The 27,109-nt window shown below is 45.2% G+C and overlaps 3 long non-coding RNA genes across 4 annotated transcripts; 2 read left to right on the top strand and 1 right to left on the bottom strand.

Moving 5' to 3' along the window:
- Nucleotides 1–1,311: 1,311 nt before the first annotated feature.
- On the top strand, nt 1,312–4,051 carry LOC120668978. Its single transcript, XR_005672646.1, has 3 exons — nt 1,312–1,950; nt 2,583–2,928; nt 3,454–4,051. It is a non-coding gene; the product is annotated as an uncharacterized LOC120668978 (long non-coding RNA).
- A 2,483-nt stretch (nt 4,052–6,534) lies between these two features.
- LOC120668979 lies at nt 6,535–8,204 on the top strand. Its single transcript, XR_005672647.1, has 2 exons — nt 6,535–7,896; nt 7,982–8,204. It is a non-coding gene; the product is annotated as an uncharacterized LOC120668979 (long non-coding RNA).
- Nucleotides 8,205–23,405: 15,201 nt separating this feature from the next.
- On the bottom strand, nt 23,406–26,765 carry LOC120670023. 2 transcript variants are annotated; one of them, XR_005673006.1, is made up of 3 exons: nt 26,533–26,765; nt 24,167–25,564; nt 23,406–23,751 (listed from the first exon to the last, which is right to left on the bottom strand). It is a non-coding gene; the product is annotated as an uncharacterized LOC120670023 (long non-coding RNA). The 2 variants fall into 2 exon arrangements; XR_005673005.1 differs by having other exon boundaries at nt 23,406–25,564.
- Nucleotides 26,766–27,109: the final 344 nt, after the last annotated feature.

Here is a 27,109-nt window from a genome sequence, read left to right as displayed (position 1 = left end):
ATGACTAGACTACCGGCTAGGTTCTACTAGCCTCGACTAATCAGCTTGATCAATAACTAATCATGATTAGTCATCTTATCATGCTCTTACGACTAGGTTCGATAATACGATTTGAAAATATCATTGTGCTAGGCATTATCCTGACGTGCTATCCCTCAAAGAAAAGTGCTGCTCTTGACAGTGGCTTGATGCTGTGTGAGTTCCTCTTCAGGATGTTTAGTGGACAGGTTTGACCTTTTTTTTTAGATATACTCCATCCATTCCAAAGTATAGGTTATGTTGATATTTTTTATTCATAGTATTTGTTATGTTCCCAGATATAATAATGCATGTCTATTGATATAGTAAAATCTATGAACTTAAAAAAGTCAATGATCTATATTTGAAACGGAGGGAGTAATATCTTTATCGGCATGTTTTACACGAAACAGTTGAGTATTTCTACCGATGGAGACAGATAGGGTACGCGTTTGCCCCTAAGCCTTAGGGCAGAGGTGCACGTGGTTTGGGTCTGCTGGTTACAACCTTGCAGTCCGGTTGCTGTTGCTGCTGATCCGATAGCCGCTCCCAATCGACCAATGAACTTCGCCATCAGTCCGGCGAAAATGCAATAAATGTTGGAAAATGTACACATTCGGCCAAAGACAAGCTCACTCCAGCCATCATTAGAGCGACGAATGACTATGGATAGTTCTAGCTAAAAGTTTACACGTCATTTATTGACTACGCTAAAGTTAATCGACCTCCTAAAGCACGCATTAAATATTGCTAAGTGGGTGTTTAGTTGGTGAAAAAATTTGGGTTTAGATACTATAGCATATTTCGTTGTTATTTGACAATTAGTGTCTAATCATGGATTAATTAAACTTAAAAGATTTGTCTCGTGGTAATCAGTTAAACTATGTAATTAATTATTTTTTCAACTACATTTAATGCTTTAGGACATGTGTCCAAAAATTTGATGTGACAGTTACTGTGCAAACTTTTTCACAAACTAAACGCAGTCTAAGTCCACACAAAATTATGCACCCAACTGAGATGTCCAAGACATGGTGCACACCACTGATTGTACTTGGGAAAACACCACCATCAAAATCTACGTCTACGATTCATTCCATGAATGGTTCAACGCACATCAACGGACAGAAACGTCCGGATCGGCCAGCTTCAACGCGGTCGCGCGCACCCCCGCCTCCCTCGCGCGCGCGGCGCGAGTGAACGGTCGCGCTTCGATTCCTTGCCGCAACTCTTTTTCCCTTCTTCGATAAAAAAAAAACTCTTTTTCCCTTCCGTTTTTTTCCACCCCCGTCTCCCTCGCGAGTCGCGATCGTAGGGCCGCTCCTTCGTCGCCCCTTTCCCTTCCCGCAGGCACCACCTCCTCCCTCCTCGCGACAGCCGCCGCGGCCCCTGCCCGCTCCAGTGCCCGCACGCTCATGCACCGGGAGCTTGAGCGCGCGCGGCCTGGGGAGCGCTGCCGGCGGCCAAATCGCGAGGCTCCCGCATGCGACGAGGGAACTGTCTGCGCGGCTGGCGGAGGCCGCGGGTCGATGGCCCGGCGAGCGGGGCGACGCGTCCCAGCGCAGCGGAGGCGGAGGAAGCGGCGCCGATGCGGTGGAGGCGGGGAAAACGTCGCCGACGCGGCGGCAAGGTCCGGCCCGGCTCGGCGCAAGGCAGGGTCGCCGGCGCGTCTCGACGTCACGCGGCGGCGGAGGCTCCTCGACGCGGTGCGACGCGGCGCAACGCAGGTAGCCGGGCTCGTCGGCGTGGCGCGTTGGCCGCGCGACCTGCTGCTTCCGCTGCAGCTTTGCTACCGCCTCCTTTTCTTTCCACCACCGTGGTAGAGCAACAGCAGCACATCAAGGCAGTACCGTCCCTCCACCGCAAGTGCATGTGCACCTCATCTAGCTGCCGCCAATCCTCCAGCACTCTCCATTGTGCTCGTTGTTGCAGGTATGGACACCTCCACGTATGATGCTCTCAACGTGTTCGATGAAATGGGCGCAAGGTGTACATTTTTGTTTCCCTTTTCCTTTCAGATTTGCTTGCTGATTTTGCACAGCCTCAATTGTGCTTGGCCTATTCAGGTTCAGAGTTCAGTATAGACTATAGAGATAGGCACAAGTTCAATCAGTTCAGTACAATTGATAACACACAGTGTTCTTGTCCTAAACAAGTAAACATGCACTTTTTTACAAATTGATGGGCTGGTCCCAGGGGCGGAGGTACGTGTAGTTGACGCTGTCAGCTGACATCGGCGACTCTCCCCAAAATCAAGAACAAAACACTATTACACACTGTTCATCCAGTGAACTGACATCGATTCTGATGGAGTTGACATCGGTAGCTTCTGTGGCTGGCTCCGCCCCTGGCTGGTCCTTTACCATTGGGTTAGCAGTGGGGTACTTATTTGTCATCTTGCTGTCAGTACGCTATATATTGCAAATTATGAGTTCCTAAACCTACACTCAATTTCAGTTTTGTCATGTGTTAATGCATATTTATGTAAGTGCGCATCAAAATCTCCAGTTCTTCACTGTAATCTGATTGATGTGGACCTTATTGCTAAAAATATTCTTTTCTAGGTTTGCCTTCTAGGTTTCTAATCTGAGGAGGGACAAAGAAAAGGTATGCTTTTTGTATGATTTTTGCCTGTCAACTATAGAGAAAACAGAGAGGTAAGCATGGTGGCAGTGATTGCTTCAAGGTAATGGTCTTTCTTGTTCAGATAGATAGAAATTCAGACATGTTTCTCTCCCTTTTCTTTCACCAAGGGCAGAGTTGAGGCAGGTGCATGGAGGAATGGCAAAGCTGTGTCCACATATTTGGACAGTAACCAGGCGTACCTCCAAAATCCCTGCATTTAGTTGAGCTCTTGCTATGCTTGGGCGGATTCCGTTCTTTGTACAGGATTGTCTTCTTCCGATCAAGGTGATTTAATGGCACACAGTGTAATCCGTGGGGATCGTCTCCATTGTGCCTTAACTTACATATTCAGGCCGGCTTGTTTAGCCTTGCATTTGTTTGGTGGATGGGACTTAGCTTAGATATTCACTTTATATGTGAAGCTTAATACTGCTGGATGGCTTAACCCTCTGCATCAGTACTTTCATAACTGAAATGATTTCAGATTGATTGTCATATGTAGGGAAAGGAAGAATAACTGAATTGGTAGGTAACTTACTGAAAACACATAACCAAACATTTTGATGCTGTACCAAACATTCAATATGCTGTGAATCTAGAGTACAGGCAGAGTAGCTGTTCTTTAACAACTGGTACGGGCAGATTAATTGGAAATTTACTTGTAAAAATGAAGTATTCCTCTTGGTTTAGCAATATGTTAGCATGATCTTTTTTGGGAGGTGGTGGGTGCCATATGAGCTCTGGCCTGTGATATATCATTAGCATTTTTTCTGAAATTCTGAACAATGGCCATTTACTTCCCGTTTGCAGGTTCATGTATTCCATGAGTTGGATTCACTATAACCGGTGGACAACCTGTTTCTCTCTCATGACGACCTTATGGATCTTGTTCATGGAATTGTTATCAATGAGCTGCTAGCTCTGATGATATTTGAAGTTTTGGAACTTCAATGCTTCTTTTGGAGGTACTTGGATGCAGCTGTCCAATTTCGGGCCATCGAAAGTTGAATTCAATTGCGCATTCAGATGATGGTGCTTCATATCTTGTCGGTACAATGATTCAGAGAAACTAAGATAGCCTGGTGCTGTTGGTAAGTAGGTATGATTTAGAGTAATGTTATCAAGCAGTTCATAAAGAGACTCAGATTCTAAGTCAGAGATAAGTTCACTACTGATAGAGTGATAGGAGCCAGGGTGTTAGATTTGTTTGTGTTACGATTGAGGAGAGGAAGAGAGAGTGAACTGTGTATGTATTGGAGAGAGGCCCTTTGGGCTACATATACATGAGACACACCCCAAACCCTAGAATAGAGGAAAATACTGTACTACCCTTGACTATTATACTCTAACACCCCCTCTCAAATGCAACGTGAATGCAATGATGTTGCATTTGGAGAGTTGACACTAAGCACTAGACTCAAAAGAAACATGAAAAAGATACATCCAAGTCTAAAATCTTGATATCGTCGAAGCGTGCAACTCTTGAACATGTCATGTAGATGAGCTCCTCCACAAGAGGGTATTGCCTTCACAAACCAGTACTTGAGCAAATACCTCGAGTCTTCAAAACCAGTACGTCGACTCCTCAACACGAGCCTTGCTTTGGAGACTTGAACTCAACAACAACAAGAATAGTGAGATGTGTCAAACCAGCCAAAGATGGAAAGCACCACTGCAAGACGGCAAGTGGCGAGACAGGAAGGTGATGACGACAAATAGACGGCCATTGATCATGACGTGGAGCAAGACGGCTCCGAAAGGGACCAAGAGGACATTGCCGCACCACAATGGTGATGTGATTAGCTAAATCGACGGGACTCAGCTAACCATAAAACAAAACAAAGAAATTGGCTGATCTAACAATGAATTTTGTGGACACGCACGGCATTGACGAACTGAAGGTATGCAATTGGACTTGGATTGATAATGACTTAGATGAACACAGAAGAACATGACACTGACTAATATGCTAGCACAATGGAGATGATAAACAGCGGAAATATATGTCAATATACTATGGATAGGCAGCAGCAAGTAGCAAGCAGCAAGCAACAAAAGATGGCAATGGACTGATGCAGATAGGCAGTAGATACTAGCACAAGGATGCAAATGCAATGCTGGCATGCTGCAAGCAAGACATGGATACATGAACAGAGCAGCAGCAAAACAACGAGCAGCACTAAAGTTGAGCAACCTCCGTAACCGGGCCTCCAGCAGCCCAAAATGAGGCCCAATATGACACTTTCAGGACCATTTGGCTTGACCTCACGGGTAGGCAGCCAGGTAGGAGGGGTTGGTGTAAGGATCACCGGGGTGTCCGACCCTAGAGGGGGAGGGGGTGAATAGGGTCGCTAATCGCTTTTTAACCTAGGGCTCAAACTACTTTCATAAGATAAACCTAACACGTTCTACACATGCTAGTTATGACTAAGATTTATCTATGCTACTCTCTACTTACCCCTAAAAGACTTGCAACCTAGCCAATCCTAATCAAACTAACTAGGAAAGTAAAGGTATGCAAGATAGAGTAAATGCGGAAACGTAAAGTGGTAAGTAAAGAGGTAAGTGCAAGAGTGATGCAAACTCCCGAGTAGACACGGTCATGTAACGTGGTTCGGCACAAACGCCTACGTCCACGGGACACCGAGGCTCTTCCGATCACCGTCTTGCACTTCGCCACCAAGGCGATGCCGGCAAGCAAAGGCAAGTGCCCCTAAGACACCGAGTCTCGTGCACCGCCACCGTCTCTCTCGGTCACCCGGCCGTAATCCACTACGGAGCTTCTCCATTAAGGAGGGGGCATCCTCTTCCCCCGCACAAAGTGTCGTTGCCACTCCACACCAAGACGGAGGGTCACACGACGGATCACAAGTTGCTTGCCGCAGCAAGACTTCTCTCAAGGGAGCTCTCGCAAGAACTAATCCCTATTACAAGCACTAAGCACTCTCACAAGTGTGCTTAAGCCTATATGATGTACAATGAAGCTCTATAGTGGTTGGAGATGTTCTTGGGTGTGTGTGGGATGTCCAGCAACTCCAGCACTCTTCAAATGGCCGGGGTGAGGCGTATATATAGGCCACCAAGTCTTGTAGCCGTTGCTCCAACGGTTAGCTGAAAATCTGCGTACCACCGGAAGAACCGATGCCTCTTGGCAGGGTAGCGTCGGTTCATCCGGTCACTCATAACACGAAGTAGCCGTTGAAGTCCTGACAGCTGACGCAGTGACCACCGGTTGAACCGATGCAATGCACCGATGCTTCATCGGTTCAACCGGTGCTGAAGGAATCTTTTCCTGGACGCTGACGTCATTACACCGGTGGTATGCACCGATGCACCGTCGGTTGAACCGGTGCTGAAGAAACTTCTTCTGGGCACTTGACATCGTCTCTGGTACAAAGAACGGCCATTGCACCGATGCCTTTTCTTGGACCGTCGGTTCAACCGGTGCCTATAGGCTGACTTGGCTTCGACTCCCTTCTGCACCAAAGTACCATGGCGTCGGTTCTTCCGACTACCATCGGATGCTCCGATGCCCATAGCGTCGGTTCTTCCGGTGCTACTACCGAACCCCCGTAGGGGCGGCCCTTTGGGCCTTGCTACGCCTACCTTCTCTTTCTCTTTTTCATCACTTGAACCTAAAAGCCTGAGAATAATCATCTTAACAATCATATTAGTCCAAGTGTTGTGTTGTCATTCGATCACCAAAATCACTCGAAATGGCATAAATGGTGCCATGTTCGTTACAGTTGGCGGCAGCATTGATGAAGAGCTGCGATGGGCGGCAATCGATGAAGACGAGGCGGCGCGACGGGACGAGAGGAGGCTGCAACGGCGGCCAGCGGACAGGGGCCGCGCGCGCGCAGACGGCGCGCGGTGGCGGCCGGCGACGCGTAGACGGCGCGCGGGCGGAGGGAGGGAGGCCACGACGGGTGGTGGCGGAGGACGACGGCGCGGACGGGCGCCGTGCGACGGGCGCGGATGGATCCACCGCAACGGGCGGTGGACAGAGGATGGCGGCGACGGATCTCCCCGCTTCCCATGCCCGACGACGAGTGGGCGCGGCGGTCGATCAGCGACGGGCGGATCTGCACCGCCACCGCCCCCATGGCTGGACGGAGCGGAGGAGGGCCGGGACGGACGGCACGCTGGGCGGCGACGGGCGGATGAGGGCAGGGACGGCCGGATCGGCCGCGATGGGAAAAAAAATTGGTACGCTGCTCTGCTCTGCTGCTTCGACTCAACCTACAACAGGGAAAATGGGTTTGGGGCATGGATTTGCCGCCCCCGGGAGCAAGGATGGATCCTCCCAGGGGCAGCGCAGCGGGATGACGAAGGGTGGCGGACCGGATCTAGAACCGCAGCTGTGATACCATGTTACGATTGAGGAGAGGAAGAGAGAGTGAACTCTGTATGTATTGGAGAGAGGCCCTTTGGGCTACATATACATGAGACACACCCCAAACCCTAGAATAGAGGAAAATACTATACTACCCTTGACTATTATACTCTAACAGTTTGTAGATTTCGAGCTTCTCTTTAGTTTCATTTCTCACCTCAAATTCTAAAATGGCTGTTAGATTTGTATGTAGGAAGATCCTTGCTGGATATTGCACTGTATACTTCAATTGACATTTAATTTCTACAACTAAAAATAGCAGCTGAATAAACAGGTTGTTTGTCTTGGCTGTTTAACTAATATGGCCATTACAATATGATGCGATTTTCAAAAGTTAGTCTTCAAGCTTTGATTGGTACACTCCATGAGATTTGGAAGTGTATCTGTAGAGTTATAATCTAGGTACCTTTTCATTTTGCACATACCAGCAAAAATTTAATCGAACTATTAGGTTTGTTATTTATGTTACTGTAATAAGCTGCAAGCCTGGGAGTCTCATTCAAAGCTGCCAATGTAATCTTTGCATCTGTCCTGCTTGGTGCTTTACTTCCAGAATGCTATTATCATATTAAAAGTAGTGACAAAACAAAATAGGTCATGCTTATGCATGTTTTCAGTTTCAGGCTTTCAGCAATAAACCTAGCCACCATAAATAAATTTCTGCAAGACCATTGTTGGTTCATTTTTTTCGACTATGTACTTCTTGTTGTTTGTGACCTGTATGTTTTCTCCTTCCATGTGAACAAAGCTGGCGTGTTAGCATGTTAACAATGTGTGGTACTCCCAGTACCACTGCGCTCATGCGTCTCCATAAATAATTGCTCGACAGCTGGAGCAGTGGAGCTTGCTTTGCCAAGGTATCCTGGCTGTTGGGAATTGTTTCCCCTTCGATGTTAATCATATCAAATGCTTATTTCTAGAATCATGACATGTATATTGCAGAATCGTTATTAGAATATGCCAAAGGGGGACTTTTGCTATTGCAGGCTCAATTCCTACTAAACTTACTAAATAGTGTGACAAATATGATCCAGTAATAACTTGGAAGTTTGAAACAGAGTTTTGTAGCATGTTGGATTTGAGAACCGAAAGATCAGATGACTGTATCTAACACTTCATCTCTTACCTACTTTGGCTTCTATATTGTTACCTCATCTCCCTTGAATTATTTGTTTTAGCTGAGTCCAGTGTTGGAGTTTTTTATGCTATATTGCTATCAATAGTTCAATACACTATAGTCAACACAATAAATAGAGTGATATGGAGAATGGCACTAGCTTTTGCAACTGCTCTTGCGTGTTATTTGTTCAATAATTCTATCAATTGTTTTGCATATGCTTTTGCAAATGCTATATTTCTATCAATAGTTCAATACACTATAGTTTACTTAGGCTTTTGCAACTGCTCTTGCGTGTTATTTGTTCAGCCTGCTCTGATCACAGCCCAAAATTATGTGATACTGCCCTTAAATATGTTTTTTACCTGTAGCGTTAGCACGGGCCAACTAACTAGTTTCTTTAGTGATTTGATGTTAGACTTGTCTGATTGTCTCTTAGACCAGCTCTTGTTCTCTATCTTCATTCTCTCGTTACACTGACATATAGCTACTTCACATGCCTCAAATCCTATTTGTGGACTCTCTTTTTCTTGTGTACGATGTGTTTGTGGTCTCGTGAAGAGAGTTATCCAGTTTCACCTATATACTTTCCTAGCATCAAGAAATAGAATAATCTCAATTCTGGGTAACTGGTAGCCGGCGAAGCTGCTAAATTAGCTATAGTCATGATAAATCCTATCAATAAAATAGATCGTAATATATATAAGTCCATCAAACCCCAATCTTTAGTGGAAATTCAAAACATTTAACCATTTAGAATCCTCCTTTTAATTGGGTTCAGGTCCTCCAATTGGAATATAACCGAATGCATAAGTCATTAGGAGGAATTCTAACAAAAAAAAGATATAGTATACCACCTAAAAAATAGCGGTTTTTTATTTTTATATTTTTTATTTTCGTTTTTTACAAAAATATATTTTCGATTTGTAAATTTACAGGAATATACTCCGGCCGCCCTGCTGCCGCCCGGCAGGGGGGGCAGGGGCATTTCTGAAAAAAATTTCGCGGAAAAAATTGCGCGCAGGTCCCTGGTGGCCGGTTGCCCAGCAGCGGGGCGGCCGGCCCCTCAGGCCGCTCGGCAGCGGGGCGGCCGGCCCTGGCCGCCCGGCTGCAGGGCGACCGGCTCTCCCACCCTTATATAAGGGTTGGCTGGTCCCCCACCCCTCATTTGTATCACTAAAATTCCAGAAACCAAGAAAAAAGAGGGAGGGAGAGAGGCGAAGCTCTACCGGATTTTCGAGTCGGCGACCGTAGGTAACCAAAATTCTTCTACGCTTTACAAATAGATTATGTTGTAATTATTTTTGTTGAAACAGTAGATTAGCAATCAATTTAATTATTGTTAGGAGTGATTAGTGGTACATTTAGGTGCAGTTACTTGTAATGATTAGCGTTTATACAGTACATTTAGTGTTAGATTAAGTATTAGAAAGTACTAGAAATTTGTTAGAGAAGTATTAGAAAGTCTTAAAAATTGGAAGATAATATTAAAATTTTTTAGAAAATGTTAGAAAATTGTAGAAAGTATTTTGTAGAAACAGTAGTTTAGCAATCAGTTTAATTATTATTAGAAGTGATTAGTGATACATTTATGTGTAGTTACTGATAATGATTAGCGTTGATATAGTATATTAGCAATCTGATTGCTCACTTGTGATTGCTAGGGCTCAACACCATGGCATCCTCATGATCCACCTACATTCCATGGAGTAAGGTGACGGAAACAGTCCCCCAAGGAGTACAGGTGCCTATGTATTTTTGCGGATCCTTGTGCAAACTAATGAAATCAAGGGTTTTGGGGGGATGACTTTGGTAAGAGGTTCTTCATGTGCGAGAATTACGAGTACGACCCGCCCAAGCATTACGGCAAGGACCGAGCAAAGGTACTATAAAACACTATCAGAGTTTGTCACTTTCAGATCTAGTAATGACTTCTAACATGATTTGGGGAAAAACTCCACCGCCTCTATGTGATTTCGTGCAGTGGTTAGACACCGAGCAATCTCAGCAGGATAAGGACCACGTGGAGTGTCAAGCAAGGTGGGCTGCACAAAGGTGGCAACGAATGCTGCATGAAGAACAGATGGAGGAGAAGCGCAAAAAAAACCAGGAAGAGATTCAGAAGAGGATTGCAGAAGTGGAACGTCAGAAGGCAGAGGAACATGAAGCTGATAAAGAGAGGAAGCGAGAGAGGGCCCGCCGTGCTAAGGAAGCAGGGTCTGAAGCTATTAGGAAGGGAAAATATCCCCGGTCCACTCAGTAAAGCACCACCATGTAATCCCGGCATTTTACATTTCCTAAGGCATGTTAGGTTTACTCACAACACGAGGTTATCGTGTTGCACATGCCATGCTTTTCATTGTTCAAGTACCTAGTAGTAGGAACGCCTTAGGCCTCTGCTTTGTAATCGTAGCATTGTTTACAAAACTGTATTGCAAACCGAAAATTTATGATTCGTAACTACCCTTATATTTTTAGTACACTACATTCAGTGAGCAATCTAATTGAACCAACCTACACATTTAGAACTGCAACCAAGAAATCTTACTACACAAATACCTTCGTAATATTACATGCTACAATATGGTACAAATACATATCCATACATAATGAAATGTAATTATCATATACAGGTCGGAATACATATCCATACATCTATTTCAAAATACATATGCACACATAACGAAATCTAGACGCGACGGGCTCCAAAATCCGGAGGCAATCCATCGGTGGGATTTCTAGAAGGTCCAACCTCAGCACCAGCATTATCTTCTTGCATTTTAGGGCACTTCTTGTAAGTGTGACCATCTGCTCCACATATTTTGCATCATTTTTTCTTCTTTCCTGCATCAGACTCATCCATTTCGTTACGGATACGAAGTGTCTGCCGTCGACCTACCCCTCTCCTAGCATCTGGATTGGGAATGTACATTGGAGAGATATTTGGTGTAGTGAATGATCCCAGACTGCCTATGCCATATATCTCATGGCCCCAAGTGTGCACAGCGGTTTCTTTTCTGTAATATTCTGAAACAAAAACCCCAGGATCCAACCCAGATTCTGAACATACCGCAATGACATGGGAGCATGTTAAGTGAAGAAGATGTGGCTTCTTGCATCTGCAAAAAACCTTGCCTTCTGGCGTTATCAAGCAATACTGAACGACCCTTTGTCTGCGGACACCCTGCCCTGTCCTGTCCTTGCATGAAACCTCTAACCTTTGATCCTTTGTGCCCATGGAGACCACTCTGTGATATTGAGCCTTTTCAATCTTTTCTTTCATGTAGTCAGTGACCCTACACTCCTGGATCATTAAGTAAGACAGCAGCTGCCTGGTACCGCTCTCTGAAATAACTTGTGCATCCGTACATGATGAACTCAACTATGCCAACAAGAGGAAATCCACGAACATGACGCAGTACCATATTGTAACACTCTGCGTGGTTGGTTGTCTCGATCCCATATCGACGACCACCAGTGTCGTATAGAATTGACCACTTTTCTTTAGGTGCATCCTTAATCCACTGTGTGAAAGGTCCGCCGCCGGAACGTCTCCGGCTGGAGGTTGAGGCCTGTTCCTTTAGCAGCTCGGCGCACATGTTATCTAGCACCTGCCACAATGCATCAAACTTCCACTGCTGATTCTGAGTGCACAACCTCAGGTTGAATGACATGCACGTTCTGATCTTCTTTTTCTCCTACCTGATAAGCTATACTTTGCGGCTCAGGTTCTGTGACATGCATGTTCTGATCTTTATTTTCTTGTTCCACTGCTTGGTTCATATGAGATGATGTACTTGTTGACCCTTCACCGAAATGGGCTGCCTTCTGGTGAATCTGAATTAGCATTGCAAGAGGCCACCCGCGGTCAAGAGCTGCTTGCATGTAAGTCCGCCATTCTTCAGTGTTTGCTATAAGCATCAACTCCCAGAAATCCCTTTCAGTTCCCTAATTCGTCACAGTCTGAACGGTTAGGAAATGAGTCTTTGGATTCACATTGAATATCTCGTGAAGCCATTTGCGTATGGAACCAAAACTCCTCTCTAAGGGTTTATCTATTCCGCACTCTCTTCGTTCAAAAGCTGATAGATCTACTCCATACGCATCATGAGAAATATAGTAGTCACCATAATGAACTTGAAAACGAAGCTTGCTCGACATATCTGGACACACAATCATGATATTAAATTGATTGCTAATCTACTGTTTCAACAAAAATAATTACAACATAATCTATCAGTAAAGCGTAGAAGAATTTTGGTTACCTGCAGTCGCCGGCTCGAAAATCCGGCAGGGCTTCGCCTCTCTCCCTCCCTTCCTCTTTTTTTCTTGGTTTCTGGAATTTTAGTGATGCAAATGAGGGGTGGGGGGACCATCCAACCCTTATATAAGGGTGGGAGAGCCGGTCGCCCTGCAGCCGGGCGGCCAGGGCCGGCCGCCCCGCTGCCGGGCGGCCTGGGGGGCCGGCCGCCCCGCTGCCGGGCGACCGGCCCCCAGGGACCTGCGCGTAATTTTCTCCGCGAATTTTTTTCCAGAAATGCCCCTGCCGCCCCGCTGCCGGGCGGCCAGGTCCCGGCCGCCTGGCAGCGGGCCGGCCGGGGTACATTCCTGTAAATTTCCAAATCGAAAATATATTTTTGTAAAAAACGAAAATAAAAAATATAAAAATAAAAAAACCGCCCTAACAATATAGCTACATACAACGGAATTTATGGGCCAAAATCCATGGTAGTCCTACTGACCTAGGCCTACTTGGACTATCTTTGGATCCACCACTGTGTGAAAAGTTTCGTGTTTTGAATTTGGAAGGGGTGATCTTTAAAATACATTTTGAAACCTCAATGGACAGAACAGACCATATTTGAAGACTCATAGAGGGCTTAGTCAGGGGGACTCAGTTGTCCCAATTACTTTTTAATCTGGCTGTGATGCCCTAGATCATATCTTAACTAATGCAAGAGATAAAGATCTGATGCAACATTTTATCCCGGGGGTATTACTAATCTACAATATGCAGATGACACAGTCATAATGATTGGCATGATAATAATGAGTCCATCAGGAACCTGAAATTCCTCTTATCCTGCTTTGAATGGATGTTAGGCCTTAAGATAAATTATCACAAGAAGGCGACGGGCTTCATGAAAGATCGTCACCTATGCTTACGAGGGCAAGGCCCGTCACCTATGACATGATTACAGGTGACGGACTCCATATATCGTCCGTCACCTATAATATAGGTAACGAGCTTCATGAGACGCATCACCTTTGCTCTGTCAAAGGTGATGTGCCACTTTTTGCCGGGAGCCTAGAAGAATAAAAGGTGACGCGCCTCATCTATTCGCGTCACCTTTCGTATACAGGTGATGCGCTACAAAGATGTGTCACCTTTATGCACGTCACTGTAGGGCGGTTCTTACATAGTGAGTGTTGATGAAAAAGTGTATAGAGTATAGAATCTCTTACCGAAGTCTAAGCACAACCAGGATAAATATAACCATCTATCTTTATCAATATTATGTTAAAATTTTTAACAAGTGCTATATCCAAAAAAAATGTTTACCAAGTGTGAGGGAGGGGAAACTTAAGCAATTTTGGTTACTAGCTTTAGGCCTATTTTTCCAAAAATTTCTAATACTGGTGTTGATGGACGATTGTTAGCCCGTGCGGGGTAATGTGTTGATGGACGATTGTTAACCACTTTTGAAATGCTATAATGTGTATATACCATATAATCATAAATTTATTATTGGCCTCTTTGTTACCATAGTTTAATGCTTAGTATTGCTATTTTCTTAACATTTAATTATTGTTGAGACCAAGAGCTAAAAAATTTTTGTAGACTAAAATTTAGGATAATTAAAACATATCGCTTCCATTCTGAAAAACAGTAATGTCTCTTTTGGCCGTAACTCTAAATTGAACATTCGCAAAGGAATTCATTTTGGCATAGGTTTGGACTACAAATTAAAGTATTTTTTTTGTATTTGATGTTCAATCTGGTACAAAAGGTTAAAGTTTAATTTAGCAAACACATGCCCAATGTTTCGGGTCCACTTTAAGATGGAACACTAATGTAGGATGACTTATGCAATTTTTTGCCATCATGCCACCATCAGAACTTTGGAATTCCCGTGATTTTGAAACAACGGGTTTGCTAAGTTCTAGATGATAAAATAAAAGCTCCTAACTCCGGCAACTTCATTTCTTTTGTCTTAAAACGATTTACATACTATATGGTGGTGTTTGGCTAGACTGCTTGAGCATCCACCTCATCCAACATGAGACAGTATATATCCCATGAAATTTCATAGTTAGGGTGACTCCATTCTCGTGGTTATTGATGAGGACTAGACCCGATCTTCCGAGAGGTAGGTATGTTCGATTGGTGGAGACTCGACGTTAGCGATCCGGCTTCTAATCAGACACGATTCGAAGTCCTGCAACCGTTACACCGTTGCTCCGTTGGTTATTAACCAAGCACAACTTGATTGTCCTCGCTAAGAAGGCTTTTCCTGCAAGCGAATCGAAGAACACAAGCAAGAAAGAGTAAACACGCAATCTGAAATTGCAGATGTGTATGAAGCAAAAATCAAGATGGGGTTCAAGCTCTGATCACAAAAGGACTAATCGCCACAGTGGTGTAGAACAAGAACGAGAGCTCTGGATCACTGTAAAAGGACTTGTCGCCACAGTTACAACGAATCAATCTCAGTTTCATGAGGAAAACTACAACTAACAAAACCCTAACCCTAATATGGCGACGGCTACTGATTATATGGTGGTTGGGGCATGCACAACCCCCTAGCCACGTCCATAATGGACCCCAACACGATACACGGGCCAACAGCCCAAAAGATGGTGTCGCAACACCGCGACAGATTCTGGACGTTCTCTTGTTTCGACGATTCCTGTTGACTCCGAATGAATTTGGGTCTGAAACCGGTGCCATTGGAAGCTTCTTAAAATTATCTTTCCATCCATGTAAAGAACGTCAAAAACAGACTCCGTATGCGGCCTGGGCATCATTTTTGGTGCGTGCTGCTCATGGACTCCGAGATGAACTCGAACTTGATTTGGGCCTCCACCTTAGCGACTCAAATCGGATAAGCTTCGGGCCTCCATCTCTATTTGAAAATCCATGCTGGTCTCTTGGGTCTCTATGCCATTCTCCAAGTGTGGTCGTACCTATGGAGGACATGTCCTCATCATCCTCCCCTTCTTGAAGAAAAGCCGTCCTCGGCGTCGATTGTGCTCAAAACCGATCCTACACAAAACAAAGGAGAGCGGGGTTGCGAAAACAAAGGGAGTCAAAATTATTATGAAGAGGGATGTGATCATGTTTCCAACTGTGGAATGAGTCATTTCGTATAGAAATTTCAGCAAGCATGTAGGCTCCTTGATCGGAAGACACACAATATTTGTCAACACCATCCTGCAAAAGATTAGTACCAACAAAAGACAAAGCAGAAATATCGATGCCGCAAACCGGGTCGAGCGATGTCAACCGGTTTTTTTTGGATCGGGCAATAGGGCGATTCTGAAGGCGATCGAGATCCCACCCCCGATCTAGCCGTCACGCCGACAGCCAGGTCTGCTACGTCGACGATCACCCGCGATCGCGACGTCCACGCCCCTCCACCGACGCTCCAGTCGGCGGCGGCCACCGCATATCGCCGGTTAGCCGTCCTGGCGCCGGCGACCACTTCACGTTTTTTGAACCTAACTCCTGGGTTCTAGCGCCGCTTAGGTCTAGTTTCTGGGATCGCTTTGGTGCGGTGGTGTTGTCACCATACGGCACTCTCGTTTTTCCTCTCCGGTACATCACTATGGAGATCGGAGGAGGATCTGGTGGAGGTGGCGAGGGCCGCTCTCCTCGGGAGCCGGCATACCCTAAGCGAACGTTGCTGAACTGCTGCAGAAACTCGACCTGACGGCAGAGGAAGGAGACGTTGCAGACTTCAGTGATGATGAAGCAGAAGGGGATGTTGGTGTTTGTGAGTGGGCACTGCTGGGGAAGGTTCTGTCCCTTCAACTCTGCATGCTAATACGATCCGAGCTGCCATGAAACCAGCTTGGGGCAATCTGGTTGGTTTGAAAGTCCCACTACTACAAAAACAGCTTTTGTCCAGGTTCCATAGGGCCATTTATCCCGGTTTTGGAACCGGGATTCGCCTTCCGGGACAAAAGGCTGGAGGCTTTTGTCCCGGGTGGTAGAACCGGGACAAAATGTCCCACACGCTAAAATTTTTTTTGCACTCCATGGGATTCGATCCCAAGACCTCTTGTCTAGTGCATGGTTTTCTTGCCAACTCACCTAAGTAGTACATGTGACTCAGTATAGAATAACTTCCTTTTGAACTGTCACGTGGAGGGGCCTTTTATCCGGGTTGGTAACACCAACCGGGACAAAAGGGTCCTTTTGTCCGGGTTGGTGTTACCGGGATAAAAGGGTCACCCTTTTGTCCGGGTTGGTGTTACCAACCGGGATAAAAGGGTTGGGCCTTTTGTCCCGGGTAGAGCCACCAACCGGGACAAAAGGGGGACCTTTTGTCTGGGTTGGTGCCTCCAACCGGGACAAAAGACCCTTGTCTCCCCGCTGGCCCGGCTAGCCGTTGGACCCGGGACAAAAGCCACCTATTGTCCCGGGCCCAAAGGCAACCGGGACAAATGGCCTGGAACAAAGACCTGTTCTGTAGTAGTGTTCGCTCGATCGGGGAGAAAAGCGACAACCTCTTTGTCGCAGAATTTGGATGCAAGGTGGATATGGTACGGGTACTTGCTGGTTCGCCTTGGATCACTGGAAAGCACGCCATAATCCTGAAGGAATATGATGAGAAACTAAAGCCATTCGAGATTCGCTTTGATCACATGGACATCTGGGTGAGGATCCTCAACCTCCCCTTTAGGATGGATGAACCAACACAGGGGTAGCCGTGCGATGGGGCTTTTAGGTGAGGTCAAGAAGATGGATGTTGATGGAGATGGCAAGGCGAGTGGTGCTTTTCTGCGAGCACGTGTAGCCATTGAAGTTAACAAACCGATCAAGAGAGGGGTACTATTGAGGATGTCAAGGGTTAGGGAGCCTGAATGGTTTGATCTCAGTATGAGAAACTCCCCTTTCTTTGTTTCTCTTGTGGTATGTTGGGCCATTCAGGGCTCGAACGTGGGAATCCGGCAACTAGGAACGCACAAGGTAGACTTCCGTATGATCGGGAGATTCTGCTACGTGCACCTGATGATCGAAGGACGAAGCTGCAAAGTTTTTCGGATGCTGCTGCGGAGTCGTTTGGGAGTGGCTCCTCATCAGGTGCTCGGGTTAATCGTTCTACTTCAAGCAGAAGGGAGGAGAGGTGTGCGGCGACGTCCGGGGATGAGCGCCAAGTGGTTCCCACCGCGGATGGGAGAGAGCAGGCTTTTGCTGAGGAGACTGAGGTCACATCCCCTTTAAAGGAAAAAGACCCAGTTGACCCAAAAGGAAAAAAAAGGGCCATCCAGCAATGCAGGACGACAGCTCTTTCCAGAAGAGATGGGAGATCAGAGGAAGATAGCAAAGAAAAGAAAATCGAAGAGGTCTGGGCCTAGCTCCTCTCTGACTCCAGATCTGAACCTGCCGGTTGAGGATTTGTCAGGACTGGTGCCAAGGGGCCTGGTGAGTTCTCGTGTGAGTCAGCTGGTGGGCTCGCATGTGTGCACCAGGGTTTTCCTTACCGGTAAGGGAAAAAAACCGGAGGTCAGCGAGAAACACGTTTATCGGATTTCTCGAAAAATTATTGGATTTACCATTTTGATTTCGAATGAAATTTAGAAAAAAAATTCTCAATTTATGTAGGAAGTAACCTAGATTATTTCCAAATAATCTAATAGTATAAACAAGATACAACAATGCATATAAATATGACTTTCTTGCCACAACAAACAGTCTGTTTAATATGGCCACCGCTATCGTCATGGCTTCCTATGAAGTCGTGGAGGGACCGAGAGAGATGGGGAATGGAATATGAATAAGATTTAGTGTTAGGAGGCAGCGGGGTGGCCTGATATTTGGCTGCACCAATTTGGTTTGGGCGGATATTCAAAAGGGCCGAAAATTTCGAGCGATAAGTAAAAAAACCGGACCCCGCCGAGAAACAGGATTTTCGGTTTTCTCGGAAAATTCTCGCCGAGAAATTTTTCCTTGGTGTGCACCGACGATGTTTCTGATGAATTTAGTAAGAAACAGAAAACATCAGCAAATAATTCCAATGCTAGATCGGCGGCGGCTGCGAACGGTCCCCGCCGGGCACAATGAAAATCTTATGTCTGAACTGTCGGGGATTGGGGCAACCCGAGGCAGTTCGAGAAGTTTGTAGCTTGATTCAGCTACATTGCCCGATGCTGGTTTTTCTCTCTGAGACGAGATTGTTCTATGATGGAGTTGATGTGCTCAAAAGATCCCTAGGCTTTCCTAATGGTGTGGGAGTGGGAAGTTTTGGGCGAGGAGGGGGTTTGGCTCTTCTTTGGAACAGGGAAGTAGATGTTAAGCTACAAAGCTATGACAAGCTACACATCGATGTAGCTGTGCTAGACCCTGACACAAAGGAGGAGCGATGGAGGCTCACGGGCTTTTATGGTGAGTCGAAAAGGGAATTGAGATTCAGAAGCTGGGATTGTTTGAAAATGCTCAAGAGCAAGTCGAATCTTCCCTGGTTATGTGCTGGAGATTTTAATGAGATTCTTGATGCCTCGAAACAATTTGGAGGGCAGGTGCGGGCAGAGAGACAGATGGATGGTTTTAGGGGAGCTGTGTCTGATTGCGGCTTCACGGATCTTGGATTCATCGGGCTCCCGTATACCTGGGATAATAAGCAGCAAGGACGTCACAATATCAAAGTTCGATTGGACCGGGGCCTTGCCACACAAGACTTCCTGGATTTGTTCTGAGATGTTAGAGTTACGCATATACAGACCACAGAGTCTGACCATTGTGCGTTATTGATTGAGTGCTGGAGAACACAACAGTGGAAGAAAAGGAAACGCATACAGCTTCAGGTACGAGAATATGTGGAGGCGGGACCCAACATACATGGACACGGTACGGGATGCTTGGGTAACTGGTGATGAGGTTGTGACTCTCGGGCAGGTGTGCCGCCAGCTTGAGCAGGTACAGGGATCCTTGCAGGCTTGGGAGAGCTCTGTGTTTGGTTCGGTGCGGAAGGACTTGGCCCAACTCCGAAAAGAGTTGGAGCGTGTGCGGAGAGACTCTATTGGCACTGGGGCGTCTCCCCAGGAACGCCGGATTATGGCACGTATTTCAGAATTACTCTCACGGGAGGAGTGCATGGAGAAATTAAACAACGCTCGCGGATCGACTGGCTGAAGGATGGCGACCGTAACACCGCTCTCTTTCAAGCCAAGGCACGAGAGCGAGGGCGAAGCAACAGGATTAAATCTCTGAAACGAGATGATGGTTCAATTGCAGTTAAGTAGGAAGAGCTTGAAGAAGTGGCTACGTCCTTCTATAGGGGACTGTTCACGGCTCAAGAGAACCTCGATGTGGGTGCTATTCTACAGCATGTGCAGCCAAAGGTGACAGTGGCGATGAATGACTCGTTGACGCTGAGGAGATTAGGAGAGCTGTGTTCATGATGGGCCCTAACAAATCACCTGGGCCGGATGGATTGACAGCAGGCTTTTTTCAGGTGCATTGGGATTTGGTAGGCCCACAAGTGTGTGAAGCGGTGCTGAATTTTCTGAATGGGGGTGAATTACCGGATGACATAAATCTCACTACTATTGTTCTGATTCCAAAGTGTAAGAATCCGGTGGAGATGAAACAATTTCGGCCAATTTCTTTGTGTAACGTTTTGTGTAAAATCTGCTCGAAGGTCTTGGCTAATCGACTCCGAGAGTTTCTGGATGAAATTATATCGGAGGAACAGAGTGCCTTTGTGCCAGGGAGACTCATCACGGATAATGTTCTAATTGCATATGAGTGCACACATTATCTGAAGCGGAAAAAAGGAAAGACTGGGGCATGCGCCGTTAAGATGGACATGGCAAAGGCGTATGATCAAGTTGAATGGGAGTATCTGGAAGGGATCATGCTCAAACTTGGCCTTCATGAGGACTTTGTGTCACGGATTATGAGGTGCGTGACTTCAGTTTCTTTTTGTATTAGAACTAATGGGGTGTTGTTGGATCATTTCAGACCGACGAGAGGAATTCGACAGGGGGATCCAATTTCACCTTACTTGTTCTTGATTTGCTCGGAGGGTCTTTCTTGCCTTCTCAGAGAGATTGGTCCACGGCATATTTCCAGAGGTGTGCGTGTTGGTGTTCATGCGCCCTGGATTTCGCACCTACTCTTTGCGGATGATTGTATTGTTTTCTCGGAAGCATCGCAGAGAGGGGCCGATCGACTGCCGGAGGTCTTGGAAATTTATAATAGGGTTCCGGACAGTTGGTTAATGGGGACAAATCAGCTATCTTTTTCAGTATGAACTGTTCTAGCGATTCAAAAGAGGAGTTTCGAGAACGCCAGGACATACACAGTGAAGCTCTGGCTGAAAAATATTTGGGCCTGCCAACTTCTGTCGGACGAACGACAAATGAGGTGTTTGAGTATATGCCCACAAGGGTGAAGGGGCTGATTGGAAGTTGGAGTGGAAGGGAGGCGAGCTGTGCTGGTAGAGAAATTCTTCTCAAGTCAGTTGCGCAAGCAGTCCCGACGTATTCCATGAGTTGCTTTCTTCTGCCACTTGACACTTGCAAAAAGATGCGACAAGCTATTGCTAACTACTGGTGGGGAAGCTCTGCAGATAACCGGCATATTCACTAGCTGCGTTGGGAGCACCTTACACGGCCGAAGTGCCAGGGTGGTATGGGCTTTCGTGACCTCAAGTTGTTCAATTTAGCAATGCTTGGCAAACAAGGCTGGCGCCTCATGACACTGCCGGATTCACTCTGCGCTAGGGTGTTTAAAGGGAGATATTACCATGATTCGGACTTCCTGAATTGCACAAGAAAGAGGAGGTCAAGTTTCACATGGCGTGCAATTATGTCAGGTAGAGAGGTTCTAAAAGAAGGTCTTATTCGACGAATCGGAGATGGGTCAAGTACGCGCATCTGGGAGGATAGGTGGATTCCCCAACATTTTGGTGCTGGCCCGTCCTCCTGCTAGGGGAGGTGCGTGCGTGGATGGAGTAGAGCTCTCTCGAAACGCCTTTTCCCCACGCTACAGTGCTGACCGGGCGTTTTCGAGGCGAGCGTATCTCCTCCTCCTTTGATTCGCCGGCCCCTCTCAGCCCGGCGGTAGTAGAGGTAGGTGTAGATAGCTCTAAGATGTAGCCTTAGTAGCTAGGCTTTCCTTGATGGTGGTGGCGTCGACGTCAGGTACACCATCGAGGCTTTTGTTTCCTCCTCCAGTTCTCTGGTGGCGACATCACCGATGACGGCGTCTTCGGCGATGGTAGTCCGGCGGACTGCAAGTGAGGTATGTTCTATTGTGCTGTTGTGGGCTTGTCTGGTGACGGAGTGGGTTCTTCCTCTCCGGTACCGTCAGCAACAACAGCATGAGGCTGGTTTCCTAGCGGCGCTTGCTCGGTGGAGGCGGTGCGGCCACTATGGAATAAATTCCTCCTGGTCTTCGTCCACCTCATTGTCACGTGCTCTGGTGGCGGCGATGGACCTGTGGGGTTTGGGCTGCTCGGATCTGCAGCGCCTCTCTATGTGCTTCAGATGGAGTTGGCCCTTGTACAGGAGTCATGTTGGTGAAGCTTCATGCTGCCTCCCTTGCGTGACGCCACAATGGTCAGTATGACGTGCCCGTCGTCTACAAAACTAGGTTGGCTCTGTCGATCTCATGAAGGACGCGATCATATTTTCTGTGTATAGATGTAGGTCTGTGTATGTGCGTAGGGGTGTGTGGGTGCTCTTGTGTACTTGAACAGATACTACATTTGTACTCAGAAAGGGAGGCTTCAAAAAAAAAAACATTTTGGTGGAAGACCTATTGTACCACAAGAAGGGCTTGATCTCGTGCGAGTAGACCAGCTTATTTCAGGAAGTGGACAGTGGGATGAGGACGTGGTGCGGGCATCCTTTTGCAGAATTGATGCGGATGCGATTCTGAGAACACCGATTAGGGGCCTAGGAGATGATGTGTGGGCCTGGGAGCTAGAAAAACACGGGTTCTACTCGGTCAAATCGGCCTACAAGCTTTTGGATGCCAGAAGACAGCAACATGATAATGCGGAAGCCGTGGGAACTTCAGGAGATGATTCATGGCGCCGTATTTGGAGGCTTGATGTGCCCCCCAAAGTGAGGGTGTTCTGGTGGAGAGTAATCAACGAATTCTTGCCGGCTAAACAGGTGCTACATCGGAGACATAGAACCTGTGGAAACCTGTGGCACGTGTGGTAGTCAGGAAGAATCAATTGGGCATGTGTTGATGGATTGCACAATCGCGAAAATCTTCTGGGAGCTGACGAACCAACTAACTGGGGTAAAATTGCCTAGGTTACATCCAGTAACTTGGGCCCGAGACTTGTTGGTGCATGGGAGAGCCAAAGAGAGCTATTATCATCTGCGGCATGTGGTCCCTTTGGATGCAGCGTAACAAACGAAGACACGGAGAAGCTGGTATGCCTTTTAGACATGCGGTGCTCTGGGTCCGGGATACAGCTTTTGATCTTTGGCAACTCCTGCACCCTCCAGAGCAAAGCAAGCCAAGATCGGAGCAGGTGAGGTGGATGAGACCACAGCAGGGATGGATAAAATGCAACGTGGATGCTGCGTTTCATGCTGAGAACGGGTGGGGTGCAACAGGGGCGGTTCTGCGGGATGATGAAGGCAGATTCCTGGAAGCACAAGCTGCAGCGTATAATCACTGCATGGACGCATTAACGACTGAAGCATGTGCGTGCATGGATGGTGTGGTCCTGGCAGAGAGACATGGCGTCACTCGGCTTTGCCTTGAGACTGATTGCCAGGAGGTTGTTGGCCTTTGGGAGAACAGAGGAAACAATCGATCAGTGATTCATCCAATTCTCATGGAGATTCAGGAACGAAGCCTACAGTTTCAAGATTTTACCATTATACATGCTAGTAGACTTTGTAATAGAGTAGCTCATGAGTTGGCCAAACAAGCTGATGGAACGGTGGAGACGGTGTGGCATGAGCCTCCATCGTGCATCCAAAGCTTGTTAGAGGCAGTTTGTAATCATGTTACATGATTATTAACAGAAGTATCGCCCAAAAAAAAAGACAAAGCAGAAATAGATGGTTGTATATCCATTAGAATATATTCATTGCAAATATGTAACACCCCAGGTATCACGCAATCCTAGGATGCTACACAACTACACTACCAGAAGCCGAAATTGAAAATTTCGACAGCAAAAACCTTGAAGCGAGCACAAAGCGGAAGCAACAATAGATATACAATATGTTAAAGCGTGATACTCCAACAGAACAACTTTATCTTTAACAAACATTAGCAAGGGTTCTCTACTATCTCTCGGACTCAGGACAAACCGTCTTAGCATTATAGGATCTTGTAAAAGTGTAGGATATCCAACTAACCCATTTCCCCATGCTCTCTTCAAAGGACAACCTGAGGAGGGAAAAATAAGGGTGAGGTTGAATAATCTCAGCAAGCAAACTTTTTTAATAAACTATTTAAACCACATCAGATTAATTAATCATTTAATGTCGTAACAAGTATAAAATAGCCCTTCGCATATCCTCTTCTTTCTCTAAGAATTAGGTGATCATGGTATGAAAACATAGCATTAGTTTGTAATGAGTTACACCTGAGGAATAATTTATGATCCTAATAGAACAATAGAAAATCACCCACAAAACCAATAACATATAGGTTGTCATAACAACATGGAAAAAGTAGTTTAATGTATATCATATCCCATAACCAAATAAAACAACACGTATATAAATTGAAAGGCTTACGAATTGCAAGGAAGGGAAAACAAATAATATCTCCACAATCCCTTTAGCGAACCGTAACTCACCTCACTAGGAAAAGTGTCGCTTCTCATGTTAGTTTCGATGCGACTACATTAAACCAATATCAAAGTATCCATACCGTCCACATATAGTATATCCAAAGTCTGATAAGCCATAGCGCAATGTGAGACATAATTATTCATAGTATATCGTAATACACTTCATCACATCCAACCCTCAAAACCATACAGAAATGCATATAAATGCACATAAACTCCTGCCTTCATACCCATCAAGGTATGAAGCTGCATCTCTATGCCAAACCAATGATGTATGCACATGGATGCATATGAACTCCTGCCTTCATACCCAACAAGGTATGAAGCTGCATTGTTATGCCCAATAAACGATGCTGTACCGGTACGGTCGGAACCATAGGTTCATGACATAACTCCATATGCCAATGCAATGCAATGCAATGCAATGCAATGTCATAAGATGAATGACATATCCAAATAATATCCAAATACCATATACTCCATATCCAAGCACCATGTACTACATGATGGAAAAAGAGAATAGTCCATAATAATTAATGTAGAGAGATACAAGCGGTGCTTCTGTAATATAAATAGCGTCAGTCATGATTAAATAATGTAATCACACATATGCCAAACATCAACCAAATAATTAATCATACCATCATATCTATAGATCTCCCTAATCTAAAAAAATAGGATATCATGTAGTTATGAGTAATTTAAACATAGAGAAGAACTCTAATTTCATAATTCAAGCCCGAAGCATATTTATCATATCAAAGAAAGAAAATACCGTTTCTAAATAGAGCTAGTCAACCCAAAGTTCAATCCTTATATTTTCATACATATGCCAAAAAATAGTAGAAAACTGCTTTGAACCTTATTTGTAATCCAAACTTCAATTTACCCAATGTATGATAACACTAGGAGACATAAGTAGCATAATCACCATAGAGGTTATCATACACTAAGATTAACATAACCTCTACTATAACAAGTCCACTCATTAGTAAACTGCCAAGGATTCCATTGATTTTACTCACAGAAAGACATGTCATAGGATAAATTATCATGTATAAGTCATATGTAAATGATTTATCAACCTCAACCATAATATAAAAAACCATGGTCTAACAAACATTTTATGCATATAGGCACTCATGTTAAAGTAGACGGAAAAATACCCACATAGCTACATTGGTTAGAAAGAAAAATATATTCACATCGAAGTATCGAACCCATAGAACATATATCAACCCAATTAGAATATGGTTAAATAGATCATATTATATTAGTTGTGGTTCTGAATTTTAAAGTAGAGGTAGAATAAATAGCAAGTTAAAGCATGTAGCAACCACCGCTACGTTTACTTGCCTTTACCGACCATGTAGACATGGCATAGATGCCTCGTAGCAACATCACCTGCTAAACCACTCACGTATAAGAAAAACAACTCCAAATGACATAGCTAAAGAAATACAAAGTGACCCTATGTCCAAAATCCCCAGTACAAAAAGGGAGCCTACGAACAATAATTCTCGTCACCAACATCGATGACAAGCAGCAGTGCTTCCCTTTTATATATCCATTTATATAAAACAGATTAGGTACCAAATAAATATATTTAGAAACTTCAGAGATAGACCTAAAACTTTCATGGACGAATCTTATTTTTATTATGGCCTTAAGTGGTCAAAATTGTAGTTGAAAATAGAACTTTGAATCTGCCCAGAAATCAGTACAGCAAGCCTAATAATTATGTATCGCCAAACTCATATGTCCTAATATTATGAAACTTCACTAGAAGGTAGATAACTCTATAACCTCCAACTTTGGTAGTACAAACTTTTGCTAAAAGGGTCAATAAGATGGCCTAAAGAAGGGTTAAACCTTAACTCAAAATTCTGCCGACAAAACATGAAGACTGATTTTATAAAATCTAAAACTGAAGCTATACTTATCTAAAAAATACAATCTTTACCAATCTAGAAAGGTAATGAAAAGTACTACAAGTTTCTTAAGATTGGAAAGTCTAATTATGCCTTTAAGGTTTCTAGAAACCTCCTTGATCCAGCCCTGTCCAGATTTTCGTCAGAAAATAACAGCTATCTCGTAAAATCCATATCTCTCAAATTCTTTGGGATTAATTCACGAAATTTGACGAACTACTAGATCTGAATGTCCTATACAACTTTGTAGTTCATTACAAAAATCAGTTCAGCCTCTAAGTGCCCCGAAATCTCCTCTCAACAGTGCTACAGTAAAGTGATAAATCTGAAATCCTAGGAAAGCTCCAAAACGTCATTCCTTCCCACTAATCTACTAAATCTTCAACCCAAATTTCAACATAAACAACTGATCAGCATTGGGAAGGGAAAAAACAGACTCACCTTTCTTTTCCCCAAACCCTAGGGCAACGGGAAGGGAGGAAAAAGGACCAATCCACCTCGACGATACACCTCTCCGTGCTCCTCTCGCTCTTCTCGTTCCATTTTGCTACTTCCCCTCAAGGATTAGGCGCTGAGTTGGGGGGAATTTTGGTGGAGCAGCCAAGGGAGGAGGAGGAGAAAGAGAACGAGAAGGGAAGGAGAACGTCTTGATTTGGGGAGGAGGTGGTGGGGGGTGGGGGGGGGGGGCGTGAGATGAAGGGGCTGCCTTTCGCCCTTTCCCTTGAGGCCTTATTTCCTTTCCTTTGTTTTTTTTTACAGTGTTACAAAATAAATTCAGCACTAGCAGCCGTAGGTGGCGACCAGCAATGGTCCCCTTCTTGGGAGTAAATTTGTTTCATGAAAACATAACTAGAGAAAAGTGGAATAATATTTATTCTATGGCTGCCCTCAAGTTGATCACAATCTTGCATAACAAAAGGAGAATTCATATTGCTACAAATGTCTTTTATTTCGACTCGATGTATCATATACTGTCCTTTGTATTATATTTGCCAATAGTATGATATGTGTATCTAGA

The sequence above is a fragment of the Panicum virgatum genome, chromosome 4N (assembly GCF_016808335.1).
Source record: "Panicum virgatum strain AP13 chromosome 4N, P.virgatum_v5, whole genome shotgun sequence".
Taxonomy (NCBI): domain Eukaryota; kingdom Viridiplantae; phylum Streptophyta; class Magnoliopsida; order Poales; family Poaceae; genus Panicum; species Panicum virgatum.
The sequence above is the reverse complement of the archived record's forward strand: the minus strand, read 5'-3'. Positions and strand labels throughout refer to the sequence as shown.